The sequence below is a fragment of the Schistocerca cancellata genome, chromosome 7 (genome assembly GCF_023864275.1).
Source record: "Schistocerca cancellata isolate TAMUIC-IGC-003103 chromosome 7, iqSchCanc2.1, whole genome shotgun sequence".
NCBI classification, from domain to species: Eukaryota; Metazoa; Arthropoda; class Insecta; order Orthoptera; family Acrididae; genus Schistocerca; species Schistocerca cancellata.
In genome coordinates, this window is record NC_064632.1 from 114,191,825 (window position 1) to 114,213,374 (window position 21,550).

The following is a 21,550-nucleotide window of genomic DNA, read 5'->3' on the forward strand; positions in this document are numbered from 1 at the left end:
ACTGCTACTATATTTCGATTTTTCCGTAAAAAGAATGCTTACTTTCACCATTCAGATGCCAAACTGCACAGCAGACAGCACTCGCAACATCACCAATTTTACTGGTAACGTGTAAAAGAAAATGAACACTCAAAACAGACAAGTCTCCGTATGGGAATAAAACGCCAGGGGCGCTGCAGTAGACTCACTTGTCTCGAGTAATCAATTGAAACGAGGTCGATCGTGTAAAAGGGGACTACCTTTATGTACGGCTATTGTATGTTGACCCTGTGTGAGGTGACTGACTCGAGTTGCTTGATCGAAAGGGAAGTCGGAAGAAGCTTGCTGAATGGGATCAACATTAGCGTATTTCCGGTCACTACCAGCCCTAGGCAAGAATGTTGTTGTGGCCTCTCTGCCACCCGTCACCACCATATCGTGTAACAAATGGACTCTCATTTGGAAGGACTATGGTTCAAAGTCGCGCCCAGGCGTCCTGGTTTAGGTTTCCCCTAAGTCGCTTTAGGCAAATGCTGGGATGATTATTTTGAAAGGGCACGGATGGCTTCCTTCCCCATCCTGCCCTAGTTCGATGTGACCGATGACCTCGCGGTTCGGTTCCCTCCCACAAACCAACCAACCAACCAACCAACCACAAGTGGAACCAAAAAGGGTGATGCCATGACGTGTGGTCCTATAAGCATCCCGCTTACAGGCATGAATACCGCCGTCAAATCAAATGTAAATCAAACGTTATGTTGGGGGTGTAAGTGAAAAAGAAAGGTAGCATCACAGTCATAACAACGGGAAGAGCCCAGATTTGAGTCATTAATTGAAAAGTATTCTGCATTTAAAATGTGCAAACAAAGAGGGAAACGATTATTAAGCATTGAAGTCGGGAGAGAAGAGTTATCCAGACAGTGGCCGGCGACTGTCTTCTAATAGAGTGATTCACGTAGATCATTTACGTCTCGTGAATAGTAAAAGTCATACACGTAGTGTTACGAACGTGATGAGACACTCTGAAAATCAAGAACGATATTTAGTGCGCTGGATGCAAATGACCTACGTGATTCACGTGATCGGAAGATAACCGCCAGCCATTGTCCAGATAACGTGGTAAGATCGTATGGACTACAGCCATCTTTCTCCATTGTTGCCATCACTGCTAGTATATCTCTCTCCTGTTCGGCACAACACTATAGAGGCTCCACTGATAATTTTGTTTATTTTATTCCCTTCTGTGCATGTAAACCTTTATATCCCTAAGAGGAAGGTACATAGTCAAGTTACAGTCCTGTGGAGCTCAGAAAGTTCCATGTTGATGCGAAGGGTAACATCAAGAAGGAGAGATTATCAACACGCTTGTTTTGGTCATAGCGTCAACAGTATGATCGAGTCTACGAGACTACTGGAGCTCCAATTTGTAATGAAGGAAATGAGCCTGGTGTGGTGGTTAGCCACATCCTGGTTTGGTCACTGAAAGCACTGCAAGCCCGGTATACATCGTATTCCGAAGCATTAAGAAGAGGCTCAGTATGCGCGACGTTGATCCTACTCGAAGTAAAGTGCAGTAATTAACAGGTCGTGGCCCGTATCCCAAACATCAGCATCGAGTGGGATGTATGAATACATCAACCTGTTATGTGGAGGGGAACGTTCCGCTGATCACGTCGTTTTCAGATGTAGTATCACAAACTGCAAGCTATAAGCTGGAAGTTATTCGCTTAGAACTTTAAAAACATTCATTTTTGTGTAGTTTCTTATTTGATTACATATTCAACATTCATTTTTATTTCCACATTAATACTAACAACAGTTAATGTAAACATCCCACGGACGGCACTGCATGCCCTGCAGACTGCTGGACACGAGGTTCATAAGGAGTTCTTGTGGTAGGGAATTCCATTCTTGCACCAGCGCCGTTGGCAACTGTTAGATACTCGTCGGTGCACGTGTACGTCTCCCCAACGCATCCCACACGTTTTCAGTGGGATTTAAGTCAGGGAATGAGGATCACATTCTTCGCCGAACATCCTCTCGTTCCAAGAAATTCTTCACCTGCGCAGTTGACGCACATTGCCAACCATAAAAGTGGAGTCAGGGCGGAATCAGACCTGGAAAAACGCACATAGGGAATGGGTACAGTGTCACAACAACATTGACCGGTAAGTGAAACGTATTCAAATATCTGCAAGTCAGTGCACACAAGCAACATTTTTCCTCTTCACATCATAACACGAAGTACGAAAAGCTGTATCGAGTAGCCAAGGAAATAGCATTTCCGGGAAGGAAGAACAAAACAAATATCAAGATAGAAGGGAAAGACAGAACTCTTATAAGTGACCCAAACGCTATTCAGAATAGATGGAAAGAATATATTGAAACTCTCTTTCAAGCGGATCAGAGACCTTCCGATCTGCAGATTGAGAAGGAAAAAAAGGACATTTTATCCTAGATTCATAGGTAAATAAGGCATCGGGAGAACTTAAAAACAGCAAAGCATGTGGCGTAGACGAGATTCCGGCAGACATCTTAAAGAGTTTAAAAGAAACAGGAGAAAATGAGTTGACCTCTCTTTGTAACTACATCCATGACAAAGGGGAATGGACAGAAGACTCTCTCTTAAGTATAATAGTCCCAATCCCAAAGACTAATAATTTCAAAAAGTGTGAAGACCACAGGACAATCAGCCTAATATCGCAGGCAGCAAAAGTAGTTCTTCGAATTATGAATAAGAGGCTGTATGTAACGCTGAAAGAAACACTTTGTGAAGAACAATATGGTTTTATAAGGGGAAAGGGGACATGAGATGCCATTGGACTTCTAAGAACCATCGGTGAAAGATACGTAGAAAAGGGCAAAGAAGTGTATGTTGTATTCATCGACCTCGAAAAGGCCTTTGATAGAGTGCAGTGGGATAAGCTGTTAGATATCTTGAAAAAGAAGGGAGTGTAGTGGAAGGAGAAAAGATTGATCACAAATAAGTAACGGGGTCTCTGAAGACAGCAGGACTGGGAGTGGTGTTAGACAGGGCTGTTGTCTCTCGACGTTGAATGTATAAGATTTGCAGATGACATGGTGATCCTCACAGAAAATCAAGAGGCGTTGATTCAAATGCTAAGTGACTTGAATGAAGCCTGTGTAGCATATGGTATGAAAATTAATAAAAAGAAAACCAAAAGTACGGTCATAAGCCTAAAGAAAAGAAAAGTGATAATTAAGTTGGGGTCAGAAATCATACAACAGGTATTTCCGAAGTTGGACTAAAGAAGACATGGATTGCCAACAAGATATCAAAGTGAGAATGGCTCTGGTGAGAGACGCATTTGGAAAGCAGTTGTTTAAATAAGGAATTAAGGAAGCTACTGGTTAAGTGCTTAATGTAGACCGTGGCCTTGTCTGGAGCAGAAATGTGTACTTTGAGAAAGCAGGATGAGAATAGAATTAAAACTTGTGAAATGTGAATATGATGTAGAACGAGAAGATCGGCTGGACTGATAAAGTCAGGAGTGAAGAAGTACTGAGGAGAGTTGGAGAAGAACGCAGGGTGCTGCTGACGGTGAAGAACAGGAACTTACACTGGATAGGCCACAATCAAAGAAGAGATTGCTTTCTACACTCATGCTCATAAATTAAGGATAATTGCAGAATGTGGTGCCACACGACGTGGCATTACACAAAACTGGCGCTAATAGCATAGGCACATCGGGAACACACACGACACAGATCTGTAAGTCCACGGTATGGGTGACAAGTTGAGAAAACCGTCCCGAAACACATGTGCTACGAAACGCCACTGTTTCCTATGCATGTACCCCGACATCAATATGCGATATGATCGCCATGCACACGTACACAGGCCGCACCACGGGTTGGCATACTCTGGATCAGGTGGTCGAGCAGCTGCTGGGATATAGCCTCCCATTCTTGCATCAGTGCCTGTCGGAGCTCCTGAAGTGTCCTAGGGGTATGAAGACGTGCAGCGATACGTCGACCGAGAGCATCCCAGACGTGCTCGAGGGGGCTTAGGTCTGGAGAACAGGCAGGCCATTCCATTCGCCTGATATCTTCTGTTTCAAGGTACTCCTCCACGATGGCAGCTCGGTGGGGCTATGCGTTGTCACCCATCAGGAGGAAGGTGGGACTCACTGCACCCCTGAAAATGCGGAAGTACTGGTGCAAAGTGACCTGTTACAGTTCCTCTGTCAAAGACATGCGGGAGTGTACGTGCACCAATCATAATCCCACCCATCAAAATGTGACCTGCACACAGGTCACTTTCAAGAACACTAAGGGGTTGGAATCAGGTTCCTGGTTCACACCAGATGAAAACCCGGCGAGAATCAATGTTCTGACTATGCCTGGACTCGTCCGTTAACATAATCTGGGACGACCGTTCCAACGACCATATACTGTGTTCTTGACACCAGGCTTTACGGGCTCTCCTGTGACAGGGGTCAGTGGAATGCTCCTTGCACGTCTTCGGACGAATAAACCATGTCTGTTCAGTCGTCTGTAGACTGTGCGTCCAGATACCACTGTTCCAGTGGCTGCGGTAAGGTCCCGAGCAAGGCTACCTGCAGTACTCCGTGGCCGTCTGCGGCCACTGTTGGTGAGATATCGGTCTTCTTGTGGTGTTGTACACTGTGGACGTCCCGTGCTGTAGCGCCTGGACATGTTTCCTGTCAGCTGGCATCGTTGCCATAATCTTGAGATCACAATTTGTGGCAGATAGATGGCCCATAATACGATCTGCTGTGTTTGACCAACCTCCAGTAGCTCTAGTATTCTACCCCTCATAACGTCATCAATATGTGTTTTTTGAGCCATTTTCAACACACAGTCACCATTAGCACGTCTGAAAGCGACTGCACACTTATTCGCTGCACCGTACTCTGACATGCACCAACACACCTCTACGTATGTGGACTGCTGCCAGCGCCACCGTGCGACGACCGTAGGTCAAATGCACCGCATGGTCATACCCCGAGGTGATTTAAACCCACAAACCGTCCACCAGAGCGTTGTTTCACTATGTATCAGCATGAGCATGAGTGTAGTAGAGACAATTGAAGGTTTCGTTCCGGGAAAGAGAGGGAACGGCAGAAGAAGGTTCCAGATGCTCGATGATGTCAGTAGGCCACAAAGGGGGTACAAAGAATGAAGAGGAGCGCGGAAGACAGAAGCATGGTGGGCTATGCAGTCAAATCCTGCCCCAGGTCAGACAACCCAGTTATGATCGTAACACCTGGACCATGAAAAACTATCATCTTCGACTTCGTTTCTGAGTTCATTAATTTTCCCACCTTTCGTCATGTGAGGGCACGTGCAGAATCGCTACCCATACTGAGAAGACTACGAGACCCCACTCCTAGTTTTTTATGTCCATCCTATTGACTGGAGGTTTGATGGACTTCAGCCACTGATAAAATGCAACACCTACAACCATCCTTACGGTGCTATTTAATCTATGGCTACCAGTTCCGGTGCTTCAGTACACCATCTTAAAGCCTTAACTGACGCTCAGGTGATTAGATTCAGTCCTCGTTGGTCGAGTCCCTATGCTCTTGGCAGCATCACGAACGCTGCCACCGATGTGCGGGTGCCCGAAACACAATGTACGGTCGTTGGGCCAAGATATCATCCTCATGCAGTCTCTTTGTGAGCATTGAGCTCCTAGACGTGTGTTAAATGTGTTTCAGGAAAGTCATGACACTAGGCTGCATTTAGACAATTTTTCTACGTGTGTTCGTGACGAAGATTGCTGATATGGGAAAATTACGGTCTTCTGTGTTATTATTCTGTGTTATTATTCATGACCTTGACACCGATTTTTGGTTCAACATGATTCACAAGTGGCCAGTTTTTCGTACCAGGTGCAGCATAATGTCACGTATTTCCTGATAACAGCATCAAGAAAATAACTCTTAAATGTGGTTACACCTGCACCCGCTGTTTGACGCGGGTCGGTTCTTGACAGTCGCACTGTGTAGCAGTCGTCTACTGCTCCTCTCCTTCTGGCAACTTTGCCTGCGGTCCGGATGCTCTCCACATGCACCTGAAACAATGCTGTGAGCAATACCAAACTCCTGGGCTCCACTCGTCATACTTTGCCCTTCTTCCAGTTTGCCGATCGTTCTTCCTGTGGGAAGCCATCTGAATGCTGTCTCAGAGCCATGTTGTAGTGAAAAAGACCACCACAGTGCACCACACCTGCTTAATACACTCCTGGAAATTGAAATACGAACACCGTGAATTCATTGTCCCAGGAAGGGGAAACTTTATTGACACATTCCTGGGGTCAGACACATCACATGATCACACTGACAGAACCACAGGCACATAGACACAGGCAACAGAGCATGCACAATGTCGGCACTAGTACAATGTATATCCACCTTTCGCAGCAATGCAGGCTGCTATTCTCCCATGGAGACGATCGTAGAGATGCTGGATGTAGTCCTGTGGAACGGCTTGCCATGCCATTTCCACCTGGCGCCTCAGTTGGACCAGCGTTCGTGCTGGACGTGCAGACCGCGTGAGACGACGCTTCATCCAGTCCCAAACATGCTCAATGGGGGACAGATCCGGAGAGCTTGCTGGCCAGGGTAGTTGACTTACACCTTCTAGAGCACGTTGGGTGGCACGGGATACATGTGGACGTGCATTGTCCTGTTGGAACAGCAAGTTCCCTTGCCGGTCTACGAATGGTAGAACGATGGGTTCGATGACGGTTTGGATGTACCGTGCACTATTCAGTGTCCCCTCGACGATCACCAGTGGTGTACGGCCAGTGTAGGAGATCGCTCCCCACACCATGATGCCGGGTGTTAGCCCTGTGTGCCTCGGTCGTATGCAGTCCCGATTGTGGCGCCAAACACGCATACGACCATCATTGGCACCAAGGCAGAAGCGACTCTCATCGCTGAAGACGACACGTCTCCATTCGTCCCTCCATTCACGCCTGTCGCGACACCACTGGAGGCGGGCTGCACGATGTTGGGGCGTGAGCGGAAGACGGCTTAACGGTGTGCGGGACCGTAGCCCAGCTTCATGGAGACGGTCCTCGCCGATACCCCAGGAGCAACAGTGTCCCTAATTTGCTGGGAAGTGGCGGTGCGGTCCCCTACGGCACTGCGTAGGATCCTACGGTCTTGGCGTGCATCCGTGCGTCGCTGCGGTCCGGTCCCAGGTCGACGGGCACGTGCACCTTCCGCCGACCACTGGCGACAACATCGATGTACTGTGGAGACCTCACGCCCCACGTGTTGAGCAATTCGGCGGTACGTCCACCCGGCCTCCCGCATGCCCACTATACGCCCTCGCTCAAAGTCCGTCAGCTGCACATACGGTTCACGTCCACGCTGTCGCGGCATGCTACCAGTGTTAAAGACTGCGATGGAGGTCCGTATGCCACGGCAAACTGGCTGACACTGACGGCGGCGGTGCACAAATGCTGCTCAGCTAGCGCCATTCGACGGCCAACACCGCGGTTCCTGGTGTGTCCGCTGTGCCGTGCGTGTGATCATTGCTTGTACAGCCCTCTCGCAGTGTCCGGAGCAAGTATGGTGGGTCTGACACACCGGTGTCAATGTGTTCTTTTTTCCATTTCCAGGAGTGTAGTTGACACTCATTGTCTTTTACCCTTCCTTCAACTGGCTCTTTATGTGAAACCAATCCTGTTTCCCGCAGGAAACCTTAGGTTTGTGTCTGCACTTCTGGTGCAACTAACTGTTCACCCCCTTCCCTGTTCCAGTCCCGATTGGCGCACTGGAAGAATGGTTGTCGGTAAACTTTTGTATTAGCTCTAATTCCTCCGAATGTTTTCGTTGTCGTCATTTCGCAAGATGTATGTGGGAGGAAGCAATATTTTTCGACTCTTCCCTGAATGTACTCTCCCGAAATTTCAGATGTAAATCTCTCCGTGATGCACAACACTTGTCTTTTAGCGCCAGCCACTGAAGTTTGTTGAGCATCTCTGTAACGCTCTCTCACAGACTAAACGATCCCGTGACGAAACGCGCCGCTCTTCGTTGCATCTTGTCTATCGTTTCTATCAGTTCTACCTGGTAATGATCCCTTACTGACGAACAATACTCGGTCGAACTGCCGCCTTGTAAGCCACTTCTTTCGCGGATGGTTTACATTTTCCTAAGATTCTTCATATGAATCTGAGTGTGGCGTCTGATTTCCCTGCCATTTACTTATGCGGTCGTTCCACTTGAGTTCGCTCTGGGTAGATACTGTTTCCAGCATTTTGTCATCAATACTGTAGTTGTACAGTATTGGATTTCTTTTTATATGTATGCGCTATATGTTACATTTATTTAAGTTGAGGGTCAACAGCCAGAGGCTACTCCATTCATCAACCTTCTGTAGGCTGTTGTATGCTCGCATGGTATCTCTGTACTGGCCAACGTTGGAGCAAACGTCTTTTGTAGTGGGACGAAATTGAAGCGTCACCCATCCACCAGTGTCAGCCCAGTTTGCAGGTGAATATAAGTTTAATTTAGTTTTGTTTATGTATTTTTGTAATATTTTGTAATGGTTGTGAATTGTCTAAAGTTTTTGTATTTTTTTATGTTTCATGTACGGAGAGGGCGGCGCAACGAACGGAGACAGCATCTTCGCTGCCGGGACCAGAGAGAAAATTGCTGGCCACTATACGTCGCGGGTCGACAGCCAAAGAGCAACAGAAGATCCTGGAACCGAGTTGTTGCGTCGTGCTTCTAATAAAAATAAAATAAATGAAAATCTGTAATGTTTTATACAACAATGATATCATAGGAAGTTTAATCTTATTGAAAATGTTAGTTTTGTCTCGTCAAAGCTCAGGTTCACGTGTGTATGTAGGAAGATAATAAACTAGTGGATGTTACTAAAGTTGAAATACGTGTTCTGAGGATTTATTTATGAAGAATTATGTGAATGAGTTAATAATATATTTGACAAGATTATTGAATTTTGACAGAATTCATCGCGACTTTGGATTTCAAAAGTTTATTCAATGTGGTTCTAATATCGATTAAATCAGATAACGTGTATCAATATAATTTCTGAGGAGAAACAAACGACATCTAAAATTGAAAAAAGTTTACGAAAACCAATTGGCCCGAGTGACGTAATTCTGTGCATACGACTCAAATGATGTTTTACAGTTTCGTTCAAGAACCATTCTAAGACAATTTAAAAAGAATATAAATAATTTTGAAGTGGGTTGTAACTGACGTAGGTGACGAAGTCTACACATGGTCATACGTCGAAAGAAAATCATTCATAAGAAACTTACGTCGTTACACTACACTTTCTGCATCAATAACGTGCCCATCATCCACCTACTACTCGTACGTACCGCGGAGTGCATCCATTGCGCAAAAAACATGGAAATCGGAAGATCCCATACTCTGCCTGTAGGTTGGATGAGGAAGAACGGTCCAAGGAAGTTTTGTGAGCACTCTCGGGTGCGGAGACATGCGTGAGGCCTTGCATTGTCACAGGGAAGTTCGTTTGCTTTTTGTGGCAGCGAATATGCTGTAGTCGTTTCTTCAGTTTCCTGAGAATAGCAGAATACACTTCAGAGCTGATGAGACAGCACATCAGACAGGATAATCCTTCCAGAGTCACAGAAGACCGACGCCATGATTTTACCGGCTGAGGGTACGGCTTTGAATTTTTTCTTCGGAGAAGTGGTGTGGCGCCCCTCTTTGGAATGCCGTTTTATTTCCGGTTCGAAGTGATAAACCCACGTTTCATCGCTTGTAACGATGTTCGACAAAAAATTGTCACTATCAGCCTCGTAACGCCCAAGCAATTCCACACAGATGGTACTTTTCTGCTCTTTACGGTTTTCTCTTAGGCGGCGAGGAACCCGGCGGGCACAAAGTAATGATTTCTTCAATTCTTTTGGATCAGCGTTATCTTATAACTATTCTTGGACCCTCTTTGTTTATTATATGATTTTTGTGGTCACCTGCAGCACCCCAACTGGTGGACGAGTGTGTCAGCATTACCAGCAGAGACGTACAGATGAGTAGCGTGTTTGATTCGATCACATCGAATGAGATTACATGCGCTTTCCAACATCATAATTCGTGTCCTGTTAAAAAGTAGCACACTTCTTTCCAGTAGAGCCACATGAAACATTGTCGTCCATCACAACGCAGTTTGTTTTTAAATTATCTTTCAGTTTATTTCGAGAATCTGGCTCCTTTCTACCCCGAGACCATGATGACGTTTAAGCTGTGCAGTACTCCATCTCTGTGTCATCCCCACACGTTCACAGATCCATCTCCATTTCGGTTTCACCAGCCCATATATCTTTGTTTAATCCCAATTTCATATTGCCCTGTGCAACATTACCAATCCTACTGCACCTAGTCCCCACCAAACGCCAGCTAATGTTTCACTTTTCCAGATCTACGAATACTCACTGGAAAATCCCTTTTTCAAACCAATTCCTGCTCAACAGCTACCTACTAATTTGAATCCCACATCCACATTCCTTAGCACAATTTCATTACATCCAAGATTTTACTCCGAGCTTCTTATCAAGCTCCCGAATTCAGCTTCTAGTAAAATCAAAGCAGGTCCAACACCAACGTCAGCACCATAACAACTTTGTCTCCATTATGGTGTCTGTATGCTAGCTTTTTGTCTTCTGACTGATCTGATGTGGCCTGCCATGAATTTCTTTCCTACGCCAACCTCTTCATCTCAGAGTAGCACTTGCAACCTACGTCCTCAATTATTTGCTGGATGTGTTCCATCCTCTACAGTGTTTACCTTCTACAGCTCCCTCTGATACTGTGGAAATTAGTCCATGATGCCTCAACAGAAGTCCTACCATCATGTCGCTTCTTCTTGTCAGTGTTAAACATATTCCTTTCCTCTCTGATTCTGCGAAGAACTTCCTCATTCCTTGTCTTATCAGTCCACCGTGTTTTCAACATTAGTCTAGAGCACCACATTTCAAAGGCTTCGATTCTTTTCTGTTCCCGTTTTCCCACAGTCCGTGTTTCACTACCATACGATGCTGTGATCCAAACGTACATTCTCGACAATTGTTTCTCAAATTAAAGCTTTTTTTGATATTAGTAGACTTCTCTTGTCCAGGAATTCCCTTTTTTCCAGTGCTTGTCTGCTTCTCATCCCTCCTTGTTCCTCCCGTCATGGGTTATTTTGCTGCTTAGGTAGCAGAATTACTTAACTTCATCTAATTCGTGACCGTCAATCCTGATGTTATGTTTCTCGCTGTTCTCATTTCTACTACTTCTCATTACCATAGTCTTTCTTCGATTTACTCTCAGTCCATACTCTGTACTCATTAGACTGTTGATTCCGTTCAGCAGATTGGTGATTCTCCTTCACTTTGACTCAGGATAGCAATGTCATCTGCAAACTGATATCCTTTCACCTTCCCTTCACCTTCTAGTCTTATTATTCCCTCTTGGCACTTGTACATATCATACATTACCCGTCTTTTCCTATATCTTACTCCTATTTTTCTCAGAATTTCGAACATCTTGTACAGTTTGCTTCCTGGAACACTTTTTCCAGATTGAAAAATTGAATGAACGTGTCTTGATTTTTCTTTTGTCTTGCTTGCGTTATCAGACCTGCCCCTCTGGTGCCTTTACCTTCCCTAAAGCAAAACTGATCGTTATCTAACTCGTTCTCCGTTGTTACTGCAGCCCTTTGTGGGCATATTAAAATTAGGTACTCCTTTGGCTTAAGGAATTCATCATCTTTGCATCGTTACTTCGTAAGATGTTAAATCTGAAGATCGGCGAGCAAGTTCTGAGCTGCTGCCAGCCTGCCGCGAAAGTGGAATAAAAGAACATGCATAAGCCTGAATTTACAGACTGCTGATCGAACACTGTGTAATATCAAGTTTTTGAGCGCACACATTTCACCAAACATGCATCTTCGTTCAGAGTATAAGAAACTGAAAGTGTCTGTACATATATGCAGTGTAAGGGTTCCGTACTATTCTCAACTCCACTCGTTGGTCATTATGAAGTTATGAAACATGATAGCAGTATTGTTCGAGGCTTGTTCTTTCAAGCACTTCTGATTGATCTCTTTTGAGATCACTTCTGGCTATTCACTTCTGAGAAAAATATGCGATTGTATAGTATTCTAGATTAAATAAAAATGTTAAAAGACGTATCTGTGCATTATCTCAGCACTGGACCTCAATCCTCATTATTATGGAATGCTGAATCAGTTTCCTTCACAGATCATGTACTGAATATTCACTTAGTAGAATGTTTGGGATTTATAGTGTGTTGTGCATTGGTAGCCGATATCACTTGATTTATAATTATTACTTGATTCAGCGACATTAAGGCCTGTACTTCCGTAGCCAGTTCAATTCACATAACTTCAACATTAATGTTGTTTGTATTAACAATAAAACTGAATAAAAATTTATTACATCATATAGGACGAACAGGGTATACTACTATATATATTCCACTCGTTTAATGCGTAGGCATGCTGTAACCACCAACAGCTCTTGGAAATTTAAGCAATGATTTTACCTTGAATTCTACTATCAAAAATGTTCTGAATGTTCAGGCAAGCTAGAAATCAGAACTATAGAGTTTATAATTCACAAAAAAGGTAAAGCCTCCAGAAGCGGAGGATGGAACAAAATGCAACTTAACGGGTTGGTTCAAATGGCTCTGAGCACTATGGGACTCAACTGCTGAGGTCATTAGTCCCATAGAACTTAGAACTAGTTAAACCTAACCAACCTAAGGACATCACAAACATCCATGCCCTAGGCAGGATTCGAACATGCGACCGTAGTGGTCTTGCGGTTCCAGACTGCAGCGCCTTTAACCGCACGGCCACTTCGGCCGGCTTAACGGGTTGAACGAGTGTGTGATGTTACTGCAATGAATAAAAAATCGACTCAGATATACAAAGAATTTTGCAATAATATCAGCCCACTTACCAGCATGATGTTGCAGCCCATCTGGTGGTGTGTATGCATGCACTGATACGGTTGCGGAGGTTGTCATGAAGCCGTCGTATCCTCCAAAAAAATGGTTCAAATGGCTCTGAGCACTATGGGACTTAACATCTGAGGTCATCAGTCCCCTAGAACTTAGAACTACTTAAACCTAACTAACCTAAGGACATCACACACAACCATGCCCGAGGCAGGATTCGAACCTGCGACCGTAGCAGTCCCGCGATTCCGGACTGAAGCGCCTAGAACCGCACGGCCACCACGGCCGGCGGTATCCTCCCCCAAGGCAATCACGTCAACTGTTCTAACTGGTCCTTGATAACCTGGATACTGACTCTGGGACGTAGCTGATGTCCTACTGCCAACAGATCCGGTGATCTTGCTGGCCACAGGAGTACCTCAACAGTAGCCCAGACGGTTCATAGAGACATGTGCCATGTGTGCACGAGCATTCTCCTGTTGAAATTTGAACTACGATTCTGTTACGTGAGAGGTAGTAACATATGAGGACGCAGAATGTCTGTGATATACCGCTATGCTGTCACACGTTCCTTAATCAATACTACTCATGACTTTTATATACAACCGATGGTTCCCCACGTCATGTCACCGGTAGAAACACTACTGTACGCCTCCAAAAAATTGGAAGAACGAGACCTGTCCCAATGTTACCGCCACACTCTCCGGCGATGGCCGTCCATGATAAATGCCGAACTGCTGTTCGTTGCTGAACACAGTGTGAGAACATTTATCAGCAACCGATGCTTTCTGGCCACGGCATTACTACAGACGCCGCTGTGTGTTAACTGCAGTCTAAGCACTGACAATAAGACGGGACAGGATAATTGGGCATCTATTAAGACATCACGTAATAACCTCCATTGTACTAGACGGAGTTTTAGAGGGTAAAAACTGTAGATGAAGACAATGATTCGAGTACATCCAGAAAATAATTGAGGACGTAGGTTACAAGAGCCACTTTAAGATGAAGAGGTTGGCACAGGAGTGGAATTCGTTGTGGGTCACATCAAACCAGTCAGAACACTAATCATTAAAAAGAAAAAAAAAAACATATGCGGTAATTTCCTTGTACAGCTGCTGCTAGTCCCTAATGAAAGGTGCGGTATAACACAGAATGTTGCAGGGAGTCGTTTACTTGTTGTAGGACGTCAAAAGCGGGTGTGCAGCGGGTATGATGTGCTTGGTGCACAGTACAGCTGTAACCTCCCCCTCACTTATCGACCTTAATGACAGTGAAAAATTAAACCGCGTGTACCTAATGGAAATTTGGGAAAAGCAATCGTCACCGAAGTTAATTTGTCGGTAAAGAGGGAGGAAAGGGTTACATCTAAATGAAAGGAAAAATGCAAATGAAACTGGTGGAAATTAATTTTGAAAAGGGGTAAAGTTAATAAAGAAAGTAAATGTGCGGCCGTTACGTTAACAATCAACTAGCGGTAATTAGATATTTGACATTTTGGGGGAAATTACGGTCGCCAGTCCTAAGGACAATTACTAGAGTAACTGAAAAAGAAAGATTATTACACATATAATTAGCACTAGAAGCGTGGCAACTGAAGGTTGACAAGTGTAGTGCGAAAACTGAAAGTTTATCAGAAGTAATAAATTTCGCTACACTCTGACTTAATTTAGCAAAAGAATTAATAAAACCGGAAAATCGAAAGTTAATTTAGTGACTGAAGTTAATAGTGAGCTTTCTTTCTGAAGCACATCGAAATTCAGTAAAATACGGTTAGTCTTGGACTACCTCAACAATCATTTCTAAAGCTACTTGAATCTACGCAATTTAGAAATAAGAGATTTAACTTTGAACTTGAATTAAATGATTCTGAACAATTAACAATAATAAAATTTAGTACGTACCAAGCTGAGCTGCAGTCACAGGTAAGCTAAAATATGGTAGCAAAACTCGCACTCTTAATTTGTGCTTGTGTAATCTAAGTATTGTAGCCAGCTATGAATACTTTAACTGAACTTTGAAATTAAAGTAGTGAAATGGAATGATTGTACTTTAATGCTGGCGTCTGAATTTGAACGACACTCGGGTTCATTCCGGAAAAGGAAGGGACCCTGCTTGGTAATGCAATTGGGACAATGAGCAACAAAGGTTCATGCTAAGTAGCTGTAATTTTGTGATGCAACAATTTTAAAAGTTTGAAAAGCTGAGGTCTGCCATACAGTTCTAAAACTTTACGTGCTTCCAGTCTTCCTTGTTGGTCGATTCAAGGTTTGAAGCCGTCGATCGAGGAGGTGGCGACAGTCACTCATTGTCGGCCGTCGCTGTTGCACAAGCTGGATGTTGGCGCGCCTTCTTCTCGACACGGTCACCAGACGAAACGGGCTCTTGATGTGCGCCAGCTAATGCTTGCCGTCCGCGACACCATGTCAGAAACTATCATCGCAAGTCGAGCGCAATTACATGCTGCCAAACCCCGAAAGCGCGGCAACTCGCGGGAGCTTCACACAACACACCTGCTCCTCTCGCTACTCCAGCCAGACTCTCTCTGACCGCGCTCCACGCGGCAGAGTTAACACTACCAAAGATCCTACACACTTTGATTCTTCACACGACCTATCGATGTAATCGTTCGATAGCAGTCTTCCCTAGGCAAGACCCAGCGTAAAAATACAAATAATATTTACGAAACAAACCAATTATACATCGACATAAATGCATAAATATATATATATATATACAAATAGTAAAACAATTACAATATGCAAAGAGACTCAAATGTCATATATTCAGGTAACAAAAATAAGGAAAACACATTTATAGTACAATAGATGGAAATAGGAGGATATGCATTTCCGGCGTTACACAGCGATCGTCTCTTGTGGTGGCTAGTCGTAGTCGACCGTAACCTTAAGGACGAGTACGCCTACCCTCACGTCCCCATGCAGTCCAGCGTCGAGCCACTGCCACATTTGAATGGCCAACAAATATGGATATTGCAAGTTTCGACCACTTGTCCACAATGATACCTTTCTCGAACTCTCTAAGGTGCTGATAACGCTGTCTCATACGAGTTCGCGGCATGTCAGTGCCCTTCTCAGTCATCATTCATCTGACTCTATTCACCCCCCCCCCCCCCACCCTTCCTAATATTCCCACCAGACGGGGCAACAACGCTAGAGAACAACGCGAATGCCCTCTTGTGTCCGTTCTACCTGTCACAGAGAACCACTAATCACTCACATATCCGCGGATAGTGTGAACGTGTACAGTTTACGTTGACATCCTACCGTGTCTTCTGAGAGCCTCACTTTTTCTGTCAAACAGTGTAGTTATCAACTACTTTCGACCTAAACAAGATGTTAAGAGAAACGAAGAACTCGCCCGTAATTGGGGATTGAAATACTGTACAGGGTGTATCAAAAAGAATCATCCGATTTAAAAATATCATAACTATTATGTTATTTGAGATGTGTGCGTGAACAACGTACTGCTGAACCACCAGTTTTACGTGGTTCCCGCTAGGTAGCAGCAGTGTGCAGCCACTTCGGTTCTAGTAGAAATAGTGTCGGGACAACGTCAAGCGTTTTGTGTTCAGTGTCTTGCGCAGTGCGGGCCAGTAATGACTCTTCAGCGTGACTTTCGTACTAGGTGTGGTGTGGATCCTCTTACAGCACAGATTATTACACGATGGCATGAACGATTCCGAGAAACAGGTTGTTTGTATAGAGGCAAATCACCGGGCTGTCCTCGAGTGACACACACACGTCGAACGCACCCGCCATAGTTTCACAAGGAGTCCGCAGAAATCCGTTCGCAGTGCAGCTCTACGGCTCAAGTGCCCCTGATGTCCATCTGGCGCGTTTCGCGTCGACGTTTTCACAGGTCAAACCCTTCAAAATTCAGCTATTGCAAGCTCTCGTGAGGGTAACAAACAACAACGTGTAGAGTTCTGTAATTTCTTTCTTGGCAAGATGGAGGATGACAGTTTTCTTCCATTCTTAGTGTTTAGTGACGAGGCGACCTTCCATTTAAACGGAAAGATGAACCGTAAGAAAATGGGGTAAGGGACAACCACTTGAAGTTTAACACCACGAGAGGGACTCCCCAAAATTTACTGTGTTTTGTGCAGTTTCATGGGAAAAGGTGTATGGTCCATTTTTCTTTGCCGAGGACACTGTTACAGGAAGCACATATCTCGATACGCTTGCGAACTTTCTTGTCCCATAGTTGGAGACTGATTCGGACGACTTCATTTACCAACAGGACCGGGCACCGCCACACTAGCATGTGGAAGTGCGGGAATTTTTAAATCAAAGGATTGCTGAACGATAGATTGGTCGCAGTGGACCAAATGATTCAGCTTTATGTTACTGGTCTCCAAGGTCGCCGGACCTGACTGTATGCGATTATTTCTTGTGGGGATTTATGAAAGAATCTATTTATGTGTCTCCGTTACCAACAACAATGAACGAACAGTGACATCCCATGACAGCAACTCGGGAAGCTGTAAGTCAAGAAATGCTCGCTGTAGTGTGGGAACAATTTCAATATCGCATTCACATATGCCGTGCATATTTAACACCTGTGAAAAGGTATGAAAAAAAACAACGTTTTGAATTTCCCGTTCATCAAAAATCAAAATTCATTGTACATGTTTCTTAGTTTCAGAAATATAGTTGTGTCAAATCAGATGATTCTTTTTGATGCACCCTGTATATTCAGCGGTGACTAATGAAAATATTTGCCGGCTCGGGAATAAGGACACGGATTTCCCTCCTTGCGTGAGGGGTCGCCTTAACTTCCGCAGATCTAGATACACTGCTCAACTGATCCAAATCCTCAACTTGTCGCAACTTGTCACACGCTAGTAACGTCCACTGTCCATTAACGTGACACAGTGACCGTATACACTTACAGATATTTGAGAGAAACGAAGAACTCAGCCGCAGTTGGGCATTGAAATTAATTCAACGGTGACAAATGAAAGTTTGTGCCGGATCAACACTCACTCACGGATTTCCCTCTTTATGCGAGCGGCCGCTTTAACAATCCTTTTTTTTTCGTTGTTTTTCTCGGCATGTGGGCGGGGCAGACGTCACATGACACCTGCTCAAGTGACGTCTGAACTGTTCACTCAGTTTTTTTTTTTAATTACAGAGGGCAACCACTCCTCTGACCGAACACGCAGACCTACCCCACACACGACCATCTCAGCCATCCGGACAGCTTACCATCCGAGCCAAATTCTCAAAATGCCACAGGCTAGCAGTGTCCACTGTCCATTAAACCCTTTGTGCACAGCCTTTGTATGAATCCGCTTGTGTTCGGACGCAGTGTGCACCGACACTGAAATCACCGAGGAGCCGTCTATGTTCATCGATATTACTTATGTTTGTGGTGGCTGTTCTATCGGATATGTCCTTCAGAACGGATACGATACATATAAAGAGGTTTTGTCCTAATCTATTGCACCTAGAGACTGCCCACACAAATTACTCTATAAACAAGAAAACTTCCCCATGCAGAGCCAATGTATAGTACCAGGTTTACAAAACTGGTAATATGATGCATTTCTTAGTTGACTGGACAATTGGCATGCCAGATATTGTACATGGAATCAGGTGCGATATCGCTTGTTCACTCGTTCCCCATGTCAGGTATTTCGAGATCTATTACTCGTTACAGTAGCGAAATGGAATAGTTCAAATGAAGATGTACACCAGGACACAGAAGATTTGCTTGTTTTTGTTTTTGTCCGTCCAGAAAATGTTTTCCGAGTGACAGCTGCAAGCCCCTGATAGGTCTCCCACACTTTTTCGTATAACGAGCCTTCTCGAATACCTTGCTGGACTAACACTTCTGGAGGGAAGGATGGCTTTTCCACAGACCAGGCGTTCTTTTTAGATCAAATCAGTAATTGTGCAGAAACCTGTTTCCAAGAAGGCGCCTGTTCGGTTCACGTTTGGGGAAGCATGTTGTGAGAATCTTCTCTTTAACGAAAATATTTGATATGATAAAGCTCTTAATTGTACCACGACTCATCTGAGATTTTTGTCCTGAGAAATCCTCGAAGTGCGATCTTCGTACTCCAGAATTACGAAGTAAGCTTGTGAGCCTCTGTGGCGTTTACGGAAACAGTAGATGACTGAAGCGGAGCCTGTTTCGAAGTCTCAGAAAGTGATATCATTACAAATGAGATGCTACAGGAGAAACACATTCTCGTTTCGCTTTAAGTCTCAGCTATAAGTCTCTTCAGTATAACGGAGAAGCTGTAAGAGAATCATACGTTGCCCTTAGAACAACACGGTTTGTGAAGATCTGTGTGCCCCAAACTTTCGATTATTTTGCATGCAGACTTTACTGCGAGGCGCAAAAGCTGCTTTGACTTGAGGAACGATAGCGTGTAATCCGTAACGACATTAGCGGAGCGCGTGAGGCCGCTTATTGGCTCTGGCGTTGGATTATTTGTCGTGCGTCAGTCACCCGCGAGTGGGGCTCGCGCTGCTTCTCTTTCACTTAACCCCCGCCGCAGTAAATGCGTGCAGTTGCTAACCGGCCGGGACGTGGCGTGTTTGACACGTCGTTAACAGCGAGCTATTCGTTACGGGGAAACGTGTTTGGTGTTACGAAACGGCCGGAACACAGGCGGCGCGCCGCGATATACCGTGATATTTCACTCGCGGCCTCAGCTTGCCTCTAGAGCCACTGGCCGGTTCTGGCTTGGTCGCTTTGATGCTGCCCTGCTCCAGGCGTCCGTACCGAGGTCACAAACAAAAGCACTCCCAGCTGATTATACCTACAGAGTCATCCGGCTGCCCCTAAATATGGGTTTTATGCAACCTGCAACACCTTCAAAAACGATGTGCAATGTTTTCATATTCTCTCGCTCGCTATGCGCAAACTATTAGTCTCTACAGAAAAAAATGAACAGGTCTTTCTTGTAGTAAATTTAATGTAGTTAAATTTTGTACTCGGCTACGTTTTCGCTGGAGGCCATGGTTTTCGAGTTGTCCAAGAAAAAGGCATTTAAAGATTGCTTTTCTACATCTTTCTCGGATAATTCGAAAACTACGGCCTCTAGAGAAAACGTATCCTAGTACAAATTTAGCTACATTAAATTTTCTACAGAAACTTTCTAATCATTTTTTCTGTAGGACTCATAATTTGCGCATAGCGAGAGAGGGAATATGAAACTGTTGCATGTGGTATTTGAAGGCGTTGCGGGTTGCATAAAACCTATAGGTATGGTCATCTGAATCTCCCTGTATAAGGGCCTATATCCCTGACAAATATCATCAGCACAGTTTCGAAGATAGCATAGAGAGAGATAAGTGCAAAAGCTATTACACAATCAGCTGAACACCTGATGCATCAAAGTTGCTCGTAACAACAATGAACAGAAGAATGGGAAAAAAATTGAGGACCTGTTCACAAAGGTGAGGGCATCAGACAGGCGGTTCCACTTGATAGTGGAAGCAAGACTTAAGAAAAGTCAAGACACTTACACAGGATCTGTCGACCTAGAAGCTGTTTCCGACCATGCGAAATGATGTAAAATGTTTGAAATTCTCAAAAAGTGTAAGCTGTAGGTAAGGCCAGTAATATACAATATGTGCAAAAACCAAGAGGCAATAACATTAATGGAAGATAGGGAACGAATTTCACGGGTTAAAATTACCTAATACGCGGATGAGGTCTTACGGTACTACTGTTTAATCTGTACGTCGAATAGACAATGATGGAAATAAAAGGTTGATTCAGAAGTGGGATTAAAATAAGGGATCAAAGTATATCTGTGATATCATCCAGAGATTTCGATGTCGCTCCAAAGTCGGCGACACATATCGATATTGCAGACGTTAGCGAACTATCCCTGCAGTTCGCAACGAGGTATGGGAGGCGTTCCTAAATACCGTGCCTCCCCTCAGAGCACAGCCGCGCCCTCGCATCGGAGGTCAACATAGAGCCGAGCATGGAAGGACTCTGCCCCAGTTCGAAACCACCACTATAGCATGCAACATCGTCGTGTAGGACAGTGACAATTAAAGTTTACAAATAAATGTATCTTGGTAAATGTTCCATTTTGCACTGCAAGAGAACTATTTGTTAATTTGTGCTTCAAGCGATGCTTTCATAGTCAATGACAGCTTTAATTTATCAAACAATACTGTGACAAAGAACTTTGTGGAAGTTAAGTAAATCTTTTATTCATTTATGAAATATTTCATGTGTTCTAGTTTGATGCGCCTTCTCCTAGAACAATCAAAGACCACACATTTATGGCCAGACAAATGCGGTTTCGTATGGTCACCACAATATCAATGATAACAATCGCAGATCACTCTGATACCTTCAGTCAAAGTCAAGAAGAATTGCAGGACATGTGGAATGAAATGAACAATGTAACAAGTAAAGAATATGCGTTATGAGTAAGCCGAAGAAAAACGAGAGTAAGGAGGAGTAGCAGAAAAGAGATTAGCTAGAAACATAACATCATAATTCGTGATACTGAAGTATACGACCAAAAGAAATTGCACTTTTAGTCTTGAAATGCTTGGGCTTGCAGGACAGAGCGGATTAGGTTGTGGAAAGGGGCCAAAATGAGTTCC